The sequence below is a fragment of the Emys orbicularis genome, chromosome 2 (genome assembly GCF_028017835.1).
Source record: "Emys orbicularis isolate rEmyOrb1 chromosome 2, rEmyOrb1.hap1, whole genome shotgun sequence".
In the NCBI taxonomy this organism is placed as follows: domain Eukaryota; kingdom Metazoa; phylum Chordata; order Testudines; family Emydidae; genus Emys; species Emys orbicularis.
In genome coordinates, this window is record NC_088684.1 from 1,184,404 (window position 1) to 1,196,922 (window position 12,519).

A 12,519-nucleotide genomic window follows, 5' to 3' on the forward strand; every position below is an offset into this window, starting at 1 on the left:
AGCCGCGGCCCGCCCCCCAGACAGGGGCAGGGCGCCACCCCCCAGCTCCGGGCCGCTCTCACAGCCGCGGCCCGCCCCCCAGACAGGGGGCCAGCCCCACACCCCTCAACGCGGGGGGCAGAGACAAGGGAGCCCCCAGCCTGCCCCCAGACAGGGGCAGGGCGCCACCCCCCAGCTCCGGGCCGCTCTCACAGCCGCGGCCCGCCCCCCAGACAGGGGGCCAGCTCACCCTCTCACCACCCCCGGCCCAGGACACCCGGGGCCCCCCAAACTCGCTGCCCCCCGCCCCCACGTGCCGGGCCCCCCGCCGCTGACCTGGGCTAGGACCCAGCCAGGCGAGAAACGAAAGTGAAACTAGTCGGAGGACGCTCCGCAACCCCCTCCCAGCCCCGCCCCGCCCCCTAACCCCATGCCCCGCCCCTCCCAGCCCCCATACGTCATGGCCCCGCCCCTCTCAGCTCCGCCTCCTAACCCCTTGGCCCCGCCCCCCCCAACTCCTGCCCGCCCCCCCCCGGCGGCTGGTTAGGTCACTGGGTCCTCACTCTGCAGCCCATTGTCCGCCCACTGGCCAGAACCGGCTGCGACTCCTGAGCTGGGCCTCCGGGTCACCAGGTCACCGGTCGCTGGGGTATCCATCCTCCTGGCCATTGGCTGGGGTCCCACGTTCCCTCTCCGATCCTCTGTAAGAACACACTCCCTCTCCCCTCCCCTCATTAAACCAGTAACACCCAGGGAAACTGAGTCCCACCCCCTCCACATGCAAACCATTGAAAACTCCACAGAAAACAAGAAAACCCCCCACTTCGTCACAAGGGGCGCTGGGGGGTACAGGGATGGGGGAGCTTTGCAGGGGGTACAGGGGTGCTGGGGTGTAGAGGGATGTGGGGAGCTCTGCAAGGGGTCCGGGGGCGCTGGGGGTACAGGGATGTGGGGAGCTCTGCAGGGGGCACAGGGGCGCTGGGGTACAGAGATGGGGGAGCTCTGCAGGGGGCACGGGGCGCTGGGGGGTACAGGGATATGGGGAGCTCTGCAGGGGGTACAGGGGCGCTGGGGGGTACAGAGATGTGGGGAGCTCTGCAGGGATACGGGGCGCTGGGGGTAAAGGGATGTGGGGAGCTCTGCAGGGGGCACAGGGGCTCTGGGGGTACAGGGATGTGGGGAGCTCTGCAGAGGGCACGGGGCGCTGGGGGGTACAGGATGTGGGGAGCTCTGCAGGGGGTACAGGGGCGCTGGGGGTACAGGGATATGGGGAGCTTTGCAGGGGGTACAGGGGTGCTGGGGTGTAGAGGGATGTGGGGAGCTCTGCAGGGGGTACAGGGGCGCTAGGGGGTACAGGATGTGGGGAGCTCTGCAGGGGGTATAGGGGCGCTAGGGGGTACAGGATGTGGGGAGCTCTGCAGGTGGGTACAGGGGCGCTGGGGGTACAGGGATATGGGGAGCTCTGCAGGGATACGGGGCGCTGGGGGTACAGGGATGTGGGGAGCTCTGCAGGGGGCACAGGGGCTCTGGGGGGTACAGGATGTGGGGAGCTCTGCAGGGGGTACAGGGGCGCTGGGGGTACAGGGATGTGGGGAGCTCTGCAGGGGGCACAGGGGTGCTGGGGGGTACAGGGATGTGGGGAGCTCTGCAGGGGGCACAGGGGCGCTGGGGGTACAGGGATATGGGGAGCTCTGCAGGGGGCACAGGGGCGCTGGGGGTACAGGGATATGGGGAGCTTTGCAGGGGGTACAGGGGCACTGGGGGGTACAGAGATGTGGGGAGCTTTGAAGGGGTACAGGGATATGGGGAGCTCTGCAGGGGGTACAGGGGCGCTGGGGGGTACAGAGATGTGGGGAGCTTTGAAGGGGTACAGGGGCGCTGGGGGTACAGGGATATGGGGAGCTCTGCAGGGGGTACAGGGGCGCTGGGGGGTACAGAGATGTGGGGAGCTTTGAAGGGGTACAGGGGCGCTGGGGGTACAGGGATATGGGGAGCTCTGCAGGGGGTACAGGGGCGCTGGGGGGTACAGAGATGTGGGGAGCTTTGAAGGGGTACAGGGGTGCTGGGGGTACAGGGATATGGGGAGCTTTGCAGGGGGTACAGGGGCGCTGGGGGTACAGAGATGTGGGGAGCTTTGAAGGGGTACAGGGGCGCTGGGGTACAGGGATATGGGGAGCTCTGCAGGGGGTACAGGGGCGCTGGGGGGTACAGAGATGTGGGGAGCTTTGAAGGGGTACAGGGATATGGGGAGCTCTGCAGGGGGTACAGGGTCCCTTCACGCAACACGGTCCCCTAGGCCCTGCATGCAGCCGCAGTGTCTGTCACAACCCCTGTTCTAGCTCACACTGGTTACGGCCATGATCAGTCAATCTGAGGGCGTCCCCCCGGCAGAGCCCAGCCGGGGTTCAAAGGTCAGCCCCGCTTTAACTCATGGTGTGCAACGGGAGAGCTGGGCTCGAGCTGGGACCCCAGTGCAAAGGGGAACCCCAGGCTCCAGCTCGGGGACCTGTGGCTCTGGCCACAGCCCACTGCTTGTCTCTACGACACAGCTGGTTGCTGCGCACCAGAGAGTCTATTAACTTCGTTAGCCTGGAGCTTTGGCAGCCCCCGCCCGGCCCAGGGCTGTGCACAGGTGGCTCTCCGCTGGCTCCGAGAAGGGGAACGGGACGGGCACCCTGCAGGGCTGGCAGCCTCCACCAGCAGCAGAGTCCAGGTGCCCCATCCCACGTCCCCGTCTCCTCTCCATGGTGCGCCCGCGCCTCCCCGTCCCCATCCCGGCTGCAGACACGTCTAACACAATGCCCCATGGAGCGAGTGAGAACCGGGCACCCCCAGGCACCCCACCCCAGTCTCCTCAGCACCTGCCTCACAGACAAGCGCGCCGCAGAGCAGTGCCCCCCCGCGCTGTGGCCTGAGCACATGATCCGCCCCGAACACATCAGTAAATAAATAGGGCTCTTAAAGTGTCTCCAGACACCTTCCCTTGGCCTGCAGCCAGCCCGCAAGGGCTGTGAGCCTGCCAAACCAGAGACAACGCAGGGCAGAGCCAGGCCTGGCTGGGTTGGGGGTAGGAGAACTCCACTGCTCAGCCATGCACTGCAGGGAGCAGCGGGCGCTCTCTGCTCCGAGTCAGGGCTGGCCCCAGTGTGGCACTAGGGGGCGCTGGGCTGCCAGGGGCGGGGCGGGGGCTCGGCAGGGGGCGCTGGGCTGCCGGGGGCGGGGGCTCGGCAGGGGTTGGGGGCTTGGCAGGGGGCACAGGACTGCCGGGGGCGGGGGCTCAGCAGGGGGGCGGGGGCTCGGTAGGAGGTGCTGAGCTGCCGGAGGCGGGGGCTCAGCAGGGGTGTGGGGGCTCGGCAGGAGGCTTGGCAGGGGGCGGGGGCTCGGCAGGGGGGCGGGGGCTCGGCAGGAGGCACTGGGCTGTCGGGGGTGGGGACTTGGCAGGGGGCGGGGGCTCGGCAGAGGGGCGGGGGCTCGGCAGGAGGCGCTGGGCTGTCGGGGGTGGGGGCTCGGCAGGGGGGCGGGGGCTCGGCAGGAGGCGCTGGGCTGTCGGGGGTGGGGGCTCGGCAGGGGGGCGGGGGCTCGGCAGGAGGTGCTGAGCTGCCGGGGGAAGGGGCTCAGCAGGGGTGTGGGGGCTCGGCAGGAGGCTCGGCAGGGGGGCGGGGGCTCGGCAGGAGGTGCTGGGCTGTCGGGGGTGGGGGCTCGGCAGGGGGGCGGGGGCTCGGCAGGGGGCGCTGGGCTGTCGGGGGTGGGGGCTCGGCAGGGGGGGCGGGGGCTCGGCAGGGGGCGCTCTCCCCTCAGTCAGTGCAGGACGCAATGTCCTAGTCCAGTGCTAGCGGGGGCCGTGCTGGGGCGTGCGGGGGGCTCAGCTGAGGGCACTTTGCGCTCGGAGTCAGCCTAGAGCCAGCGCCCCGGCTCGTCGCTGGGGGTGCCGTGCTGCTGCCCAGGGCTGGCCGGGCTGAGCTCTGGCCCTTTCTCCGCAGTGGGTGCCCGTGCCATGATTCTACCCCCTTGGAATCCTGTAACTCTGCCCTCTCCGGGGTCCCCTCGGACCCCCCGTCGCTCCTGCAGTGTCTCTGTGGGGTCCCCCCCCTCCATGGGCCCCTCATCTCCCCCTCACCCTCTCCGGGGCTGGTCTCAGCCATCCCAGCCTCTCTCTGACATCTCCCCGCTGGCTGGCTCCTCAGCCCCAGAGGTTCACAGTGGGTAAGGCCAGAGGGGCCCTAGGCCAGGCCAGGGAATATCACCCGCCACCCTGTCCTGAGCCCCACAACTGCCACCAGCCCACAGCACTGCACTGTCGTGGGCCACGGACAGCGACCAGCAGGGCCCCGAGACCCCCAATGCCTGGGAACTGATTCGCCGAGACATGCCCAGGGGGATCCGCGCCCCACGCTGCCGAGGAAGGCGAAAGACCCAAAGGTCCATCTAGCCTGACCCAGGGGAAATCCTGTCCTGACCCCAGCCATGCTTCTTGGAAGAGGACCCTGTGTCCTGCCTCAGAGCCCTGGGGCACCCTGGCTGGTGCCGTCTCCAGCTGTGGCCTGTCTCTGGTGCCTCATAGGAAGGTAAATGCCCCACCCTCACCCCAAATGCATCCAGTCACTTGTGTTCTGGGGGGGAAGGGAGAGTTCCTTCCTACTGAATACTGAAGTGGGAATTTTTGATGGTATTTTTGTGACGCCTATGTTTGCCTCAGTTTCCCCACATGCACATTGTTGCCTAGCAGGTGAAAGGGGACTGTTGGCTCTCGGGGCAGGCTCAGACACAGGCAAGGATGGTGCCCAGCTGTTGGGGACCGTAGGTCCCATCTCAGTGGAGCTCTGGAGAAGACAATGGCAGATCCAATTGCCTGGACACAGACACCTAGCAACCAATGACCCAGAGAGATATGGACTGCCCCACCCCCTCTCAGCAGGGGGGCTGAGCTGCATCTCCCCAGAGCAGAGCCCCGCCCCACAGGCAGCAATCAGGTGCCCGAGCAGTGGAGCGTGTAAGGTGCCTCCTTACCCCCCCCGCACGGAGTGGGGGCTGAACTCTGCGGATGCACTGGCCAAGGACAGCAACGGTGAATGGGGTGCACAGAAGGAACAGGCACATTAAAGGGACTTTTGGGTTGCTGGACTTAAGACCCTGAGGGGAAAAGGACACTGCCCAACTGTGACGAAGTGGGACTGTTCTTAATGTTTCCTCTGAATACTGTGTGGGTGCCTCAGTTTCCCCTATGCATTTCTTAAATCTCTAGGTGGGATAAAGGCCAGTGTGCATAAATCACTGACACTCTGTCTCCCTGGCAACAAATGGCTGGGGCCCTTCCCCCCTTGCAAGGGGATAGCTAAAGGTGAACAAAGGGATCAGGTGACCTCCTGGCCCGGGAAAGAGACAAAGCCCAGAGAAGGAGGGGCTGGAGGGGGTCTCAGTTGGAGCTAGCTGGGGACAGGGAGGGAGTGCAAATGGGGGTGTCTGGCTCTCTGAACCCCATAATGGACCCGGCCGAGGGGGTCCCGTTCGCTGCTGTACCTACAAGCTCTGTTTTAGACGTGTTCCTGTCATCTAATAAACCTCTGTTTTACTGGCTGGCTGAGAGTCACGTCTGACTGCGAAGGGGGGGTGCGTGCAGGACCCTCTGGCTTCCCCAGGACCCCGCCTGGGCGGACTCGCTGTGGGAAGCGCACGGAGGGGCAGAGGATGCTGAATGCCCCAAGGTCAGACCCAGGAAGGTGAAGCCGTGTGAGCTTCTTGCCTTGAAGACCGTCTGCTTACAGAGAGGAGACTTCACCAGAGTCCTGACTGGCTTTGTGGGGAGCAGTTCCAGAGCATCGCCTGGGGACTCCGTGACACCAACCTACTTGGAGGTGGGTCTTTTGCTCATGGTTTGTGTTTATGAGCCCTAGTTGCGGTGTTTTCCCAAATTAATGCTGAGTTACTTCCCTCCTTTTATTAAAAGTTTCGCTACACTCAGACTCTGTGCTTGCAAGTGGGGAAGTATTGCCTCTCAGAGGCACCCAGGGGTGCTGTGTGATTTTCCCAGGTTCCTGGGTGGGGACTCGAGCCGGTTCTGTATTGTATTGGTGAAAAGGCACTCCTAGGTACTGAACCCGGCCCTGGTTGCTGCCGGCTCCAGCTGGCAGAAGGGCCACGTATCCCCTATCACCACAGTTCCCTTTATCAGCCAGACCCAGAGCCCTGTCAAAAAAGAGAACCAGTTTGTCTGACAAGACCTGCCTTTCCTCAGCCCATGTCTTCTCACAAAAAATAACATGTGCCCGGACGACCTGCCAAGTTCCCATAGACAATAAAGGGGAAGAGAAACCGATTGGGAGAAGTAAAGAACATGTCGGAGATCTTCTCTCCAATTTGAATTAAGTCAAGTCAGCAAGGACTGATGATATTCACCCCAGGGTACTGAAGGAATTAGCTGAAGAAATCTCGGAGCCACTGGCAATAATATTTGCAAACTCATGGATGACCTGAGAGGTCCCAGAAGACTCGAGAAGGGCTAACGTGGTGCCCGTTTTTAAAAAGGGGGAACATAAGAACGGCCACACTGGGTCAGACCAAAGGTCCATCCAGCCCAGTATCCTGTCTGCCGACAGTGGCCAATGCCAGGTGCCCCAGAGGGAATGAACAGAACAGGGAATCATCAAGTGATCCATCCCCTGTCGCCCATTCCCAGCTTCTGGCAAACAGAGACTAGGGACACCATCCCTGTCCATCCTGGCTAATAGCCATTGATGGACCTATCCCCTGTGAACTTATCTAGCTCTTTTTTGAACCCTGTTATAGTCTTGGCTGTTACCCGCACAAAATTCTCTGTTACTCACACTCTAGGGCAGTGTTTTTCAACCTTTTTTTGGGCAAAGGCACACTTGTTTCATGAAAAAAATCACGAGGCACACCACCATTAGAAAATGTTAAAAAATTTAACTCTGTGCCTATATTGACTATATATAAAGTAATTCTCTTGAATAGGAATCAAATAAACACAAAGAAAGTATTTTATAATTACTTTATTATGAAATAGTAAGTAAACAGAAATATGAAAAATTATAAAATACTTTATTCAGTGCGCAACCTGGGTTTAATATTTTTTTCCCACGGCACACCAGGCAACATCTCGCGGCACACTAGTGTGCCGCGGAACAGTGGTTGAAAAACACTGCTCTAGGGCACCCACCTTTACCCACTTCCTAGGGCTCATGCATAACCTTACGCTCTGCGGGTTTGCAGGGTCTTTTACCAGTGAAAGAGCCTCACACAGTAATATCCTACTTATCCTCTATTTATGAACAATCACCAAAAACCGAATGCACACGCTGCACATACAATGCTCACCACTCCCAATAATACAGATGAACTTTTCCCTGCTGGCCAGCCAGGATCAGGTCCATTTGTTTTAAACCTGCTGCCTATTCATTTCATTTGGTGGCCCCTAGTTCTTGTGTTATGAGAAGGAGTAAATAACATTTCATATTTACTTTCTCCACACCAGTCATGATTTTATAGACCTCTATCATATCCCCCCTTAGTCGTTTCTTTTCCAAGCTGAAAAGTCCCAGTCTTATTAATCTCTCCTCATATGGAAGCTGCTCCATACCTCTAATCATTTTTGTTGCCCTTTTCTGAACCTTTTCCAATTCCAATATATCTTTTTTGAGATGGGGCTGTCACGGAGTCCCTAGGCGATGGTCTGGAACTGCTCCCCACAAAGCCAGTCAGGACTTTGGGGAGCCTCCTCTCCCATGGAGCAGACTGTCTTCAGGGCAAGAAGCTCACATGGCTTCACCTTCCTGGGTCTGACCTTGGAGCATTCAGCATATGTCCCTCCGTGCGCTTCCCAAAGCGAGTCCGCCCAGGCGGGGTCCTGGGGAAGCCAGAGGGTCCTGCACCCCCACTTCGCAGTCAGATGTGACTCTCAGCCAGCCAGTAAAACAGAGGTTTATTAGATGACAGGAATATGGTCTAAAACAGAGCTTGTAGGTACAGAGAACAGGACCCCGCAGCCGGGTCCATTCTGGGGCCCAGCGAGCCAGACACCCCTGTCTTCTGCCCTCCCTCCTAGTCCCCAGCCAGCTCCAAACTGAAACTCACCCTCCAGCCCCTCCTTTCTGGCCTTTGTCTCTTTCCCGGGCCAGGAGGTCACCTGACCTCTTTGTTCTCCCACACCTTTAGCATCCCCTTGCAGGGGGGAAGGGCCTGGCCATTAGTTGCCAGGAGACAGAGGGTCGGTCAGAAACTGAGGCACCCACACAGTATTCAGAGGAAACATTAAGAACAGTCCCACTTCTTCACAGGGGCAACCACATCTGCACACAGCATTCAAGGTATGGGCGTACCATGGATTTATATAGAGGCAACATGATATTTTCTGTCTTATTATCTCCCTTTCCTAATGATTCCCAGCATTCTGTTTTGCTTTTTTGACTGCTGCTGCACATTGAGTGGATGTTTTCAGAGAACTATCCACAATGACTCCAAGATCTCTTTCTTGAGGGGTAACAGCCAATTTAGATCCCATCATTTTATATGTATAGTTGGGATTATGTTTTCCAATGTGCATTACTTTGCATTTATCAACATTGAATTTCATCTGCCATTTTGTTGCCCAATCACCTAGTTTTGTGAGATCCTTTTGTAGCTCTTCGCAGTCTGCCTGGGACTTAACTATCTTGAGTAGAAAAGGAGGAGCCGGGGAACGACAGACCAGTCAGCCTGACCGCAATACCTGGGAGCTGCTCGAGCAGTGGATAAAACATTCCATTTGCGGATACCTGGAGGATGGAGGGGTAAATCGCTAGCAGCCAGCATGGATTTACCAGGAACAAATCATGCCAAACCAGCTTGATTTCCTTAGTTGATAACCGGTTTGGTGCATGGGGGGAATGTGGTGGACATAATAAACCTGGACTTCAGCCAGGCTCTTCACACAGTCCCACGTGACATTCTGATAAGTCAGCTGGAGAAATGCGGGCTTGGCAGAACTACCATTAAGTGGATACAGAATTGATTAAACAACCTCAATGAAAGAGAAGCTATTAATGGAATGATGTCAGATTGGAGGGAGGTTTCAAGCATAGGCGCCGACTTCCCCTCTTTTCCGTGGGTGCTGGACTCCCCCCTGTCCCTACCCCACTTCTTCCCACCCCTTCCTGGCCCCCATTCCAACCCCTTCCCCAAAGTCCCCACCCCAACTCTGCCCCCTCCCTGCCCCTATTCCAACTCCTTCCCCAAATCCCCATCTCATCCCTGCCTCCTCCCCGCCCCCGCCCCCCCCGGAGTATGCCAACAGCTGTTTGGCGGCGGCTGGGCGGGAAGCGCTGGGAGGTAGGCGGAGGAGCGGGGACGTGGCGCGCTCGGGGGGGGAGAGGAGGAGGAGATGGGGGGGTGAGGGGAGCTTGGTTACTGGTGGGTGCAGAGCACCCACTAATTTTTCCCCGTGGGTGCTCCAGCCCCGGAGCACCCATGGAGTCGGCACCTATGGTTTCAAGTGGGGTTCCACAGGGATCTGTTCTGGGTCTGGTGTTATTTAACATCTGTGTTAATGACCTGGATGTAGGACTAGAGAGCATCCTGATCAAGTTTACAGATGACACAAAGCTGGGGGGGCTGACAACACTTTGGAGGATAGAGCTAAAATTCAGAAGGATCTTGATAAATTGGAGAACTGGGCTAGACAACAAAATGAAATTCAACAAAGACAAATGTAAGATGCTCCACTTAGGGAAGAAAAACCAAATGCACAAATACAGACTGGGGAGGGATAACTGGTTTGTCAGCAGCACTGCTGACAAGGATCTGGGAGTTGTGGTGGATCACAACCTCAACATGAGTCAGCAATGCGATGCTGATGCAAAAAAAGCAAATGCTATTTCAGGTTGCACTAACAGAGTCATAGCATGCAAGTCACAGGAGGTGATAGTCAGGGCCGCCGAAAGTGGGTTCAGGCTGGCTAAACAGGGCCAACGAGGGGGGGGGGGAAGCCGGGGAAGCCGAGCCCAGAATTTTTTTCAGGCACCCCAGCAAGGGCAGACCAGCTAAACAGGGCCGACGAGGAGGAAGCCAGGCCCTGGGCCCCCTTCCGGACTGCCAGGCCCCGGTAATTTGTACCGGCTTTCCTCCCCCCCCCATCAGCCCCGGTGATAGTGCCGCTCCACTCGGCGCTGTTTAGGCCTCAGCTGGAGTACGGTGTCCAGTTTTGGTCACCAATGGAAAGGATGTAGAAACTGGAAAGGATCCAGAGGCGAGTGACAAAGATGATCAGAGGGCTGGAATGCAGCCATACGAGCAAAGGCTGAAAAGGACCTGGGTATGTTTAGTTTGGAAAAGAGGAGATGGGGGGGGGGGGCATGTCGGGGTCTTCAGATACTTGAAAGGCTGCCATCAAAATGGAGAAAAGTTGTTCTCTCTGGCCCCAGAGGGCAGGACAAGAGGCAATGGGGTCAAACTGCAGCATGGCAGGTTTAGATTAAATCTCAGGATAAACTTCCTAACTGTAAGAACAGTGGGACAATGGGACAGAGCAGAGGCCTGGGGAGGCTGTGGAAGCTCCTTCACTGGAGGTTTTCAAAAGGAGGCTGGAGAGCGAACTGTCTTGGCTGGTTTAGACACAACAAATCCTGCATCGTGGCGGGCGTTAGACTAGATGACCCTTGCGGGCCCTTCTAACCCTCTGGTTTATGATTCTAAGTATATTTGTAGCCTCCAGTTCTTTAGATAGAGCCTCAAATTAACTGTTCCATGATCTTTCCTGGGATTGACAGCAGGCTAACCAGTCCGCTGTCGGCAGGGGACACACTTCTCATTCTGCTGACCTGGCTCAGGCCCCTACCCCAGGATTCTCTCCTCCGGCTTGTTTCTTTCCTCTCAAAAATGAACTCTGTAGTCAGTTTCCCTCTCGGGGTCTCGTGTGCTAGAACAAGAGAGCAGGGACTGGGTTGCAAACATTTCAGGGGCAGGTTTGACTCCAGACAACAAAACCAGTTTCCACTGAGTTTAAAAAAAAAAATCCATGGACACAATTCTATTCATCCCGGGTGCAACTGCCACGGCGCCCAGCGTGACTTGCTGGGCCTCAGTCCAGGGGAATTTCACCCACTAGGTTTTCAAGCTTTTCAGCCCTCACCTATCAGCATCTCCTTTAATGTCACAGCCACAGGTTCCGTGACCCTGCTCTTCCCCCAGGCCCTCCGGACAGCGTGACCACCTGTCACGGAGTGTGGGGGGAGACAAGGCCCTGCACCCCCGGCTTCCTGCGATTCACCATGACTCTCAGCCAGCCAGTAAAGCAGCAGGTTTATTTAGACGACAGGAACACAGTCCAATAAAGGTCTTGCAGGCACAGACAACAGGATCCCCTCAGTTAGCTCCATCTTGGGGTCCCAGGGGCACCACAGCCCCATTGGGGGGGCAGAGCCCCATCTGGGCTCCCTCCATTACCAGCCAGCTCCTCCAAACCCCACTCCCTCCAGCATCTCTCCCCCAGCCTCCCCTGGCTCCTCCCCCAGCCTTTATCCAGTTTCCTGGGCAGAGGTGTCACCTAGCCCCAGCCCCCTCCTGGGTTTTCACGTTACATGCTCAGGTGTCTTCCCTCAAGGCCAGTCTCCCATCCCCCAATGCAGACCATCCCAGCCAACCTCCCCACTCAGCATTCAAAGACCACATTAAGAACAGTCCCAGTTCATCACACCACCACATCCCCCTTTCAAACTTTTGTTCCCTGTCTCACTGTCTCTTCACTTTTTCTCTGGGCTTTGGGGGGTTGGGTGGAGAGGCAGGTTCAGCTGCTGCCTGCACAATATGGCAACGTCAGAGCTGCCTCCTTGGCTTATCGCCTTCCCACAGTGAGTCACATATACTGGCCTTGCATCTGAAGAAGTGAGGTTCTTACCCACGAAAGCTTATGCTCCCAATACTTCTGTTAGTCTTAAAGGTGCCACAGGACCCTCTGTTGCTTTTTACATATACTGGGAGTGCTCAAATTGGCACTGGCAGCTCACTAGGTAGGTGCCCAGGGCCACCAGTAACGGGCAGGAAAAAGGGCAAGCTGCAGGGGTCCCATCTGAATTAATATGGACAGGCAGCTCTGTGAGGCTACAGGATCCAGGGACTCTCAGATCCCACGCTGGTGAGACGGACACTGGAGTCCCTGCAGGCTGCACTGAGACAGGCCGCCATTGGCTTTGCCCGACGTGGGGCTGGTTTCTGTCACAGGGTGCCAGGCCCGCCTCTGCGCTGGCTGGGGACAGGCGGCCGCTTGGAACCTCCTATCTGCACTGGGAGCCTGACCCGGGAGCCGCTCACAGCCCACAGGCTCCAGAGGCGCTCAGGGAGCAGCGAGCGCCCCCGGGATTGGGCTGCAGCTGGGGGACTGACCATGCAAAGAGCAGCCCGGGGTGGTCACAGGGTCTGCTCCCAGGGGCCGTGCGCCCAGCAGAGACCGGCGCCGGTCAGCGGGCAAAACCCCTATGGGCTGGGGCTCTGCAGGACCCCACTCCGCCTGGTACGGCCCCTGCCCGCAGGTATCGCCCCCCTACCCCCCCCCGG